The following is an 11,555-nucleotide window of genomic DNA, read 5'->3' on the forward strand; positions in this document are numbered from 1 at the left end:
TTAGCAAAAACACTAGTTATGGGACCCGTGCGATGCTGCGGGTAGTTATTTTAAAATTTNCTGTAATTTTCTTCGCTCTTAAATATTGATGCTTTAAAATAGAACATATTATTTCCCTACTATCACTTCTGTAATTTTTATTTTGTAATTTTTTTCCCTACTGTCACTCCTGTGACTTTCCATCTCCATGCAACAAAATTTTTTTTCTTTATATTTTCTTGAAAACCAACATCTATATATTTTTAAATCTTAAAAGTGACAGTAGGAACATAATATATGTATGCTTACTCTAATTTGTGTCAAATATGAAAGTTTAGTTGGTCTCATTTATATGCTTAAATATTAATGTTATTTGTAATTTTTATATCAATTTTAGTTATCATTTTATTTCGCACATCAATATGTAAATGTAAATTATTTTGCATACCAATTCATAGATAATAGAGTAGCATTGAATTTTGCATTTTAGTTGAATATTTACTTTGGTCCAAATTTTTTTTTCCTTAGCTTGTGTACTTTAATATGTACTATAATTAAGATTGATAGTATATTTTTTATTTGTTAAAAAATATAAAATTAATTAGAAAATCTTTTTGTTATCATCACATAATAATTTTTATTATTCTATATTATTATATTAGCCGTGCATCGCACGGGTGAAAATCTAGTTGAGATTAATATCTTTCTTATGGTCTATAAATATATGAGGGATTGGCTACAAATTATACACAAGAGAAAATTAGAAGAACCTCTCCACAAAAATTCTCTCTTCGGTTCACTCTTGGGCACTATCAGAAACCCTTAGGAATTTGGACGATGTGCTGTGATCGACTATAATAGGCTATTCACGAAGAAAAAGAATAACTCTATAAACGAAGAAAAATACGTGTCAAAGATCAAACTAGCCTTCAGGCCAATTGAGAAGTTTGTAAAATAAGATGAGATTAAATCATGATAATTGCAACATTAATTTCACAACAAAAGATATGCAAAATTTATGTGACCTTTCATCATAAATCAGTTTATTAATTTCCAATAGTGGTATCAGAACCTGGCAGTGCTTGTTTTTGTTTGATGATCTATTTTCGACATCAAATATTTCTTTTAATTGTTATTTTTTGAACAATAAATTTGGCATTTATTTTTATAAAGATCAGCATTATCTTGAGTCGGCATAAAATTGCATACAAGTTTATCATGGTACACAATCTACTCGATTTTGTGCGCAGTAAATTGGCGTGTTGGATGATAGATGTGTATCACGAGGTTTCTTAGGCCTCTCTCTCTTAATCCATGATGCACTCAGCCCAAGTCGTGGGCCACCTGTGAAGCCAGCCTATCCACTAAATCGACGTGCTGGGCTTGCACTCACCACACCTAGCTCGTGAGGCTATTAAAGGCGTGGCTTGCGCGTGTTGGGTCTTACATAGGCCAAACTCCGCGTAATAGGCCGCACGGGCCCACCTGTATTCAAGGCTAATAGAGATCTGGCCTATGTGCATTAGGCCTTAGATGGGCCAAACTCAGCATTCTGGGCTGCAACTCAGCGTACTGGGCCGCATAGGGCTCAAACCATAGGCTAGCCCTGCACAGGCCCATTCTACACAACGTTCCGCTTATGCGCTAGCCCATGTACACTCTTTGGTCGTGCTTAGCTCCAGCTTGCATGCAGGCCCAAACCAACAAACCAACTGCCCTTTAATACACATAACACACACACACACACACACACACACACACAACATATATAGTCCGGCTGGTATACTAATCGGTAGCACGGAGGCTTCCGTGCTACCAAGTTGTTTTCGATGATGTGGCTTCCAAATCGACGATCCGGCTCCGGTAACCTTGATCTAACTATTGAAAATATTTGGAAACTAAATTTCAGAAACTTTTCAATTATTCTTTGCTAGTGATCCAAAGGTCTCAAATTGACAATTTTAATGGTAATGTGATGCATTTGTAAATTTAACGGTGTAAAACAATCCATCAGATGAAATTTTTATAGAAAATTCTTTTTACTTATTTAGAGTAAGATCAGTACCTCTGATCTTAAATTCAAGTCTTCTATCATCATTTTTTATGAGATTTTATTTTCAGCCGTTCATTTTTAGATACTCGTTTGATAGGTAAATGATACCGAAAAATTATGAAATTTAATTTCTAATACTTTTGCAATGGTGTAGATCAACTCTACAGAGGCGATCGTCGATTTGGAAGCGGCATCATGAAAACAACTTGGTAGCACGGAGACGTCCGTGCTACGATAGTATAGTAGCCTACGCTCTCTCTCTCTCTCTCTCTCTTCTCTCTCACTCTTCTCTTTCATATTATTATTATATATATAATATATACACGTCTCTCTCTCTCTCTCTCCTCTCTCTCTCTCTCTCACTCTCTCTCTTCATATATATATATATATTATATATATATATAATATTAATATATAATATATATTATATATATATAATATTATTATATTATATATGTAGAGTTGAACTGGAATTTATGGTAACAAATGGGCTCCGTTGCCACCCATTTGTTTTCGATAATGGAGCTTCAAATCGACCGAATCGCGACATGATCTATATTATTTGAAGTATCTTTAGAAATCAAATTTCAAATCTTTTTCGACATCATTGACCTAATGATCAAAGGGTTTTAAAATTTGTAATTTTAATGGTCGTATGAGGCGTTTCTCATTTAACGGTGAAAGCTATCCAAATCAATTAAAATTTTGGTTAGAAAATTATTAACCATTTTAGAACAAGATCTATACTCTCGATCTTGATTACAAAATTCCTATCATCACTTTTTAGAGGATATTCATTTTTCAGCCGTTCATTTTTACGCCCACTTGATGAACAAGACAACAATAATCGAAAAAAAATGAAATTGATTTTTAGATACTTCAAGTGTATAGATCATTTTCAATGGTACGCATCGTCAATTTGGAGGCCATTATTGTCACGCCCTGAGACCGACTATTTGGACGGATTTCGGTCTGCTAATAGATCGAGCGAACGACAGAGTTTCCCCTGTCCGTCCTAGGCGTCGCAATCAATACAATACAAGAGGTACCAACTAGGAACAGTATTCAATTCACAGATTGCATAAGGAAGTATCAAAAACATAAAACTAATATTATCAAACATTCACATCACATGCTTTTACATATTACATTTTCGTTTTCTTTTCTTCCAAATACGATCAGATTAATACAACATTGTTTTCCTCTTTCTACACCCTAGCTCGGCTTGACTCGGGGTACGCTATCTCTGTCTCAGTGGTAGGCGCTATCTACGGAGCTACGCCATTTTCTCTTGCCCGCCGCGCGCGCTCACGTGTGAACCTGTACCCCAAAAACAACACGGGGGAGACTATTGTTCATAGTTCCCAGTGGGTACGACGACCCAAGGGAAGAGCTCGAGCACAGGTCCGAAGGAGGCACTGCAACATGTTAGTCTAACCAGAATATCACAACGATATAATATATATATATATATATATGCAAGTATTAAAATACATGTTATGCCTCTCAACATGCAACAATGCAAATCATGCAACTATGCAACTCAACATGCAATAAGCTAAGTAGATTGACCGATTCTACTTTCAATCATGCTATTCATAGCTCATCAAATTGACATCTAAATTTTTCTCTATCTTAGATTCATGTCATTTACAATCTGCTCATAAGGTTTCATCTACCTTTACTATTGACTCATAAGGTTTCTTCTACCTTTACCAAGCTATCCACCCGACTTGATCTAGAGTCAATCCTCTGCGGAATACCGCGTAAAACCAGGCTCGAGGTGAAGGACGTCTCACATGCACCTCAGCCTTAAATCCACTCAACTAGGATACCAACTGGGATGCCAATCCACTCTACTGGGATTCATCCATAGCTCACAAGAATGTCACCAAATCTCACTGGCTAACCAAAAGGTTAAGCCCGACTCACATCTCAAATCTCGCCGGTGAGGAGATTCTGCGCTACACCCACCCGAGACCGTCTGCTGGGTAATCAAGTTACCTAAGCGCGACATCTACTCCGGAGCTCACTACTTGGGGTGGAGCGACCACGCCAAGGTTAAACAGACTATGCGAGTATGATCTAATCCTTTCACTCGAGGATAGTTAGTGCCTCTGCTGCACTAGTTCATATGCCACTACTCAGGAAATCATCTTCTATTCCTAAGTTCATGTTGTTAAGTTGTAAGTATTCCAACTACACTAGTATACATGCCACTACTCAGGAAATCATCTTCTATTCCTAAGTTCATGTCATAGTGTTTTCACTACACTAATCCAAATGCCACTCGATCTACTTGACATTCTACTTGTCCACATCGAGTATTATAGTTTTCATGCTCTTGTTTTCCAATGTCGAATTCTTTAATCCATCAAGAGTTATCGACCCAAGTTCACATCTACATAAATCTAGCATATGCTACAACATATCATCATGCATATTCATCTAACAAAATCCACAATATGTCAACATGCATATTCTATCTCATGCATTCATATAGCATCTCATGGTAGGTAACAACATCAAGCACAATATGATTCCTACATTCACATTATCATGTACAGCCTACCAAATATACATACATGCATCAATAGTAACCATGAATCATCATTATCATCTATGGTAGTTCAATCATAGCATTCATTTCATGCGACTCCATGTTTTGTAACTAACTACCATTATATGCATCAATGATAAACAACGCTCCACTTCGACATGGAAGTGAGCTAATATCTTCAGTGAGCACAACCCACCTCTTAACGCTTTCCGATTGCTTGTCGACAACTTGCAATCAGGCTCCCACGGCACACGATACCCGGTTCGGCTCGAATCCGCAATCGATCACCGAACGTCCGCTAATCCACGACCTAGGGTCATCAATGGCTCGTCTCTAACCTTCAATTAGAGAACAATAGGGTTTTATTATATCAAAACCCTCTAATTTTCAAAACCCTTATTCTAACCCTAGCCTCTATAAACGCTCCAAATAACCCAAATTAAATGGAGAAAATATGCTAACATCACATTAGAGGCTACTAGAACATCAAGTATTAAGGATTTAACCAAAATCCTACCACTTTCCAAATTGCGAACGTCGAGTGGGAAGCACGCCGCTCAACCGGGCGCACGAAGACTCGAACCGTCGCTCCACACGCGTTCCCAAGCTCGCTCTCCGCCAATGCCGCAAATTTGAAAGAGAGATCTAGAGAGATGAGGGAGACATCTAGAGAGAAAAAGGGAGGGTTTCTCTCTCCCTCTCCATATGTGTGTGTGTGTAGAGGTGTTGTGTTCGACTGAGGGAGAAGAAGGAGACAAGTGCTCCTTTTTATAGTCACACCCCTCAAAACACTATTACAATTAGCAGTTTAGCAGCTCAGAATCTGATACTTTTCGCCGGAGCCCTTCTGAATGTCCGTTTTTTCTTAAATTTGACAGTCAGGCTCGGTTTAAGCTAATAAAGAAGAAAATATCTTAAGTTTTCAGTTTCGACCATTTTTGGTCACCGAAAGCTCTACTGACCCAAAATTTCTAGCAGATAGCAGTCGGATTTTATTTTTTTACTTTTCGGGTGTCAGAATGACATGAAACTTTAAATCTAGCCTCATAAAAATAATCCCGACATATTCCCAGATTTTTATAATTTTTTGACACTGTAAATTTTCTACTAAAATATCAGCCCCGTTCTTTATAGAAAATTCTAAATCTTTTGTCTTCATTCCGGTTTCAGCACGAGTCGTTTCCGACTTACATTTTACTTCTTTAAGTCTAATAAAATAGTATCTTACACTATTTTTATTTACACTTACTTTTATACTAAGAATCCGGTACATTACAATCATTGAAAACAAATGGGTGGCAATGGAGCCCGTTTGCTGCCGATAGTATTCCAGCTCAATTTTATATATATATATATAGATACATATACATATACGTATATATGTATATATATACATATGTATATATATGCATAACATATATATATACATATACATATACATATACATATACATATACATATGTATATAGAGTAGGTCTTGTGTGCTATTAGGAGCCTCCGTGCTCCTGAGCCGTTTTTGATGATGGAGCTTCCGAATCGACGATCAGCTCCGTTAGACTTGATCTAGCAAATTTGAAGTATCTCGAAAATAAATTTTGTGACTTTTCGATATCATTTACCGAATGATCAAAAGGGTTCAAAATCAACGGCTGAAAAAAAAAAATCTCACAAAAAGTGGTGATATAGCATTAAAATTTTCGATCAAACATATTTATCTTGCTGTAAATAGTATAAAGAATTTTCTATCAAAATTTCATCTGATTTGAATACTTCTACACCGTTAAACTTGCAAACGGTATACATCAACCATTAAAAATTGTTGATTTTGAACCCTTTTGATCGCTAGGAAAATGATACCGAAAAATTACAAAAATTATTTTCTAGATAGTTCAAATACGCCAAATCAAGTCTAATAGAGCCGATCATCGATTTGGAATCTCTATCATCAAAAACAGCTTAGGAGCACGAAGGCCTCCGTGCTCCTAATAGCACACAAGACCTACTCTATGTATATATATATATATATATATATATACACATATGTATATATATGTATATACATACATACATGTATGTATATACATGTACATACATACATGTATGTATGTACATACATATGTATATATAGAGTAGGGCTATTATACTCTTATGAGTATAGAGAGCTTCGTACTCATAAGTTGTTTTCGATGGCATAGATCGAGTGGCATTTGGACTAGTGTAGTGAAAATACTATGACATGAACTTAGAAATAGAAGATGATTTCCTGAGTAGTGGCATGTATACTACTATAGTTGGAATACTTACAACTTGACAACATGAACTTAGGAATAGAAGATGATTTCCTGAGTAGTGGCATGTGAACTAGTGCAGCAGAGGCACTAACTATCATCGAGTGAGAGAATTGGATCATACTCACATAGTCTGTTTAACCTTGACGTGGTCGCTCCGCCCCAAGTAGTGAGCTCCGGAGTAGATGTCGTGTTTGGGTAACTTGATTACCCAGCATATGGTCTCGGATGGGTGTAGCGTAGGGTCTCCTCACCGGTGAGATTTGAGATGTGAGTCGGGCTTAACCTTTTGGTTAGCCAGTGAGATTTGGTGACATTCTTGTGAGCTATCGATGAATCCCAGCATAGTGGATTGGCATCCCAGTTGGTATCCCAGTTGAGTGGATTTAAGGCTGAGGTGCATGTGAGACGTCCTTCACCTCGAGCCTGACTTTACGTGGTATTCTGCGGAGGATTGACTCTAGACCGAGTTGGGTGGATAGCTTTGTAAAGGTAGAAAAAACCTTATGAGTCAATGGTAAAGGTAGATGAAACCTTATGAGCAGATTGTAAATGACATGAATCTATGATAGAGGAAAAACTTAGATGTCAATTGAATGAGCTATGGATAGCGAAACAGAAAGTAGAATTAGTAAATCTACTTACTTCATTGCATATTGAGTTGCATGATTTGCATTGTTGGATGTTGCGAGGCATGAACATGATAAATGTTAGTTGCATAAAATATCCGGTACTGAACACTAAAATCTGCAATTTGCAGATTTTGATTTCGGAAACCCGTTCTCGCACCTAATAAACTCCAGAAACAGGCCGACACTCAACCAACAACCCTCAAAACTTTCAAAATAGCTCAAAATACTATTCTCATACTAGAACCTTGAAATTTGCTAAAGTTCAGTGTGCTACACATAGAGTTACATTTCTCCTAAGCATGAACATCTGGTGAAGTCTCTTGTGCTTGCATTATGTATGGTTCCATCAACAAAACCATATTTGTTTTTAGCACGTACAGCATTAGTTATTGCTCTAGCCCAGGTTGCATAATTATCTCCATTGAGCAGGCATAGCACCAAAGTATTTCTAGGACTATTAGAAGGATTGAGGAAGAAAGGTGAAATGGAATCAAGAGTAACATGAGCAATTGGATTCAATGCTGAGCAATTGGATTCAATGCCTTGGTGTTATTAGATCCTTCTGCCATGGAGATAGGTTACAAGAAAATAGAACGGGAGGTTAATGGTTCAAGACCTTTGATTTGGCTCAAATACCATAAAGAATTTGGTTATTTTCGTTATTCTCCAAAGATGATACAACAATGATTAAATAACCATTTACGTACATGTCCTAATAAATCAGGGCCTAATCTAAGCTTTAATTTTAGGGAGACAATCATGTGATTGATTGTCTAAGAATGAAAAATTCCTAAGAAAGAAATTAAAAGATGAAAATAAATAAAAGTACAAATCATATTTCCAATCTAAATGTAAGTACTAATTAGCCATTTGTAAAATTTAGTACATTAGGTTTAGGATAGATAATACTAATTAATGATATAAATTTGATTTTATTGAGATTTGACTAGAGTTTGATATTTCCTTTTCTCTTTGATAATAAGGGGTTATACAAGTCTTGTTTATCGAAAACTATAGCTATTCACTATTTCTTCTTCTTTTTTTTTTAAAAAAAAAGGAAATCTTTCTCTTACTTGTTTTCTTCTTTTTCTCTTTTAAATTTTCTTTCTTCTTTTTTGTATCTATCTTTTTCTCACTTCTTGTTCCCTTTTTTTTTCTTTCTGTCTCTTCTAAATTTTGTTCTCTAATCTTCACAAATTATTTTAAATTTGTATCCATTTATTATCAATCATATATTTTCTGTTATTTCTTACCATATATTTCTAAAAGAAGAATTAGAGAAAAGCCTACGGACTCCCCAATTAGCCAAATTACACGCGTACGTACACCATCATCAATTATTTTTATTTTCTATTCAGAAATTACTATATATAAAATTCATTAAAAATTATAAATATAAAAAATTACCGTAGATGGATTATCTTCTTTGTATACTTAGCAACTAACGCGTGCGGCGTGCCTGTCGCTTCGCATTCCGCCGTGCCGAAACAACCATCTGAACGTCCCATTCTGATTGTTGCGTCACGCGTTAGTTAATTAAGCGTGCCCATGCACAAAAAAGCGGTGCACTACTAATTAATTAGTACTTTATTAATTGTCATTTAACTTTATTCTAACTAATTAATTTTTTAAAATTTTAATTTCCTATTTAGCCTTCTAGTTAATTGGTTCGATCTAAGCAACCTGACGGGTCTTAGGCTTCAATTAAAATCTGTGTCTCTCATATATTTTTACTAGCATAATTAAAATATATATATATCACGTAATTCTCGTGATTATTTTTTTGAGAGATAGATAACACGCTACTCGCTTCGTTTATTTCATTTAGAAATAAACTTAGCTAAAAAATGTGAATCAACTAGGATTCGAACTTGGGTCTCAGGTACCAACCACCAAGCCCTTTGCCACTTGCTCTAGGGACGGTCGGTTTCTCTCCAGAAATTATTACCTACACATTGTGTACATGCACAGTTCCTATACTATTATTTTTATTGTAATTATTATTTATTATTTTATACTCTAAATATATTTACTTTGATGTGTATAATATATAACTGGACTATAATACTATTGATGGTGCAGAAATAGCATTTGTTATTTACTTTTCATTCCTAGCATTCCTAGGATTTACTATTTTATGATTGTAAATATTATTTATTTACTATCAATAGAACTATGCTAGTTAAACAATCTCTCTCTCTATAATATATAATAATATAAATATTGATAACCTACAAATAAAAACAAGCACTATAATAAAATACTAGTTAAGGGACTCGCGTAATGCTGCGGGTAGTTATTTTAAAATTTAATTTTGAAAATTAGTTATAAAAATTAATTTAAGAATAATTATGAAATATTACGGACAAATTACGAAATAATTTTAAATAAATGCAGCTATCTTCCCTAATATAAAAAATATAAGGAGCTCTCTCAACAATAAGATATTTTGAAATAGTTCTTCAGCTTTATTAAATATTTTCTCGTCTTGTTCTCTTTTATTTGATTTGATATTACTAATTTTGTAAGGTTATTTATAATATTTCTAATAATTTCAGGGGTACGAATAAAATTATTCCATACTAATTATTCCAAACATGACCGCATGTCTAAGAGGTTGAAAAATAATAAATGGTGCAATAATTACATCAAAAAATTTTAATAGGCATGGTAGTCCCCCATTAGTTAATGAAATAATTTTTAGTAGGTATCGTAGTCCCCTAGTAGTTAGTGAATGAGAAGAGAAATTATTGCTTGTGATTCTCGCAATTAACTTTCGTCAAATATAAAATTAACTTAAGAAGCATAAATCTTTTTTTTTATTTTTTAATGTACAATTTATATATGAATGCTCAATATTATAAAATTAACATTTATATCTAATACCAATAGTCTAAATTATTTAACATTTATTTATATATTTTATATTTTATAAAAATAAATAGTAAATTATATAATAAATTATTATATAATAATATATCTATATAAAATAAAATACTATATATAATAAATAAATATATATTTATAAATAAAATTATATATAATATATATATATTATATATATATTATAAAGAATGAAGGGAGGTCCAACCGGGACCTCCTCTTATTGGTCACAAGGGCCCCCCCCCCGGCCCACGCGCGCGCCCGCCGCCCCGCCCGCGGGAAGTGCCTCGTGACCTCGAGAAAACCCAAATATGAGCTCGCACTTTTTTCGACTACGCGCGAGACACCGCGTCCGCGCCGCGCCGTGTCCCCCCGGACCGCACCCAACCCCAGTGCCGCTGCGCCGTGGCATTCCCCGCCCCCACGCCCGCTCCCCACCCGCGCGGCCGCTCCCTGCCACCAGCCCCCGCCTCGCGGCCCCTCGCGCCGCCCACCCCGCCGCGCGCCTCGGCGTCTGCCCGCGCCCCGGCGCCCGGCCCTCGCTCGCCGTCCACGCCAGCCGCCGAGCCGCCCCGCGCCCACGCCCGCGCCTCCACCTCTTGGCTTCGCAGCCCGGGGGGTGCCCAGCACCTCGCCATTTCTGCGCACCCCGCTCCGCGCCGCGCGTCGCGCCTGGCGCCTTAGCGCCGCGCGTCGGCGCCTGCGCCTAGCGCCGCGCGCTGTGCCGCGCTGCGCCGTGCTCCGCCCCCGGGCCCGCTCCCGTTGGCGGCTCCGATGCCACATGTCGACGTTCCCTTGATGTTACTGAGGAATAATATATCTATACTAGTTAAGGGACCCGAGCGCGATGCTGCAAGTTGTTATTTTAAAATTTAATTTTGAAAATTAGTTAGAAAAATCAATTTCAGAAAAATTATGAAATATTACAGACAAATTACGAAATAATTTTAAATAAATGCAACTATCTTCCCTAATATAGAAAATATAAGAAGCTCTCTCAACAATAAGATATTTTGAAATAGTTCTTCAACTTTATTAAATATTTTCTTATCTTGTACTCTTTTGTTTGATTTGATATTACTAATTTTGTAAAGTTATCTATAATATTTCTAATATTTTCAGGGGTACGAATGAAATTATTCCATACTAATTATTCCAAA

Source organism: Ananas comosus, linkage group 13, assembly GCF_001540865.1.
Source record: "Ananas comosus cultivar F153 linkage group 13, ASM154086v1, whole genome shotgun sequence".
NCBI lineage: Eukaryota > Viridiplantae > Streptophyta > Magnoliopsida > Poales > Bromeliaceae > Ananas > Ananas comosus.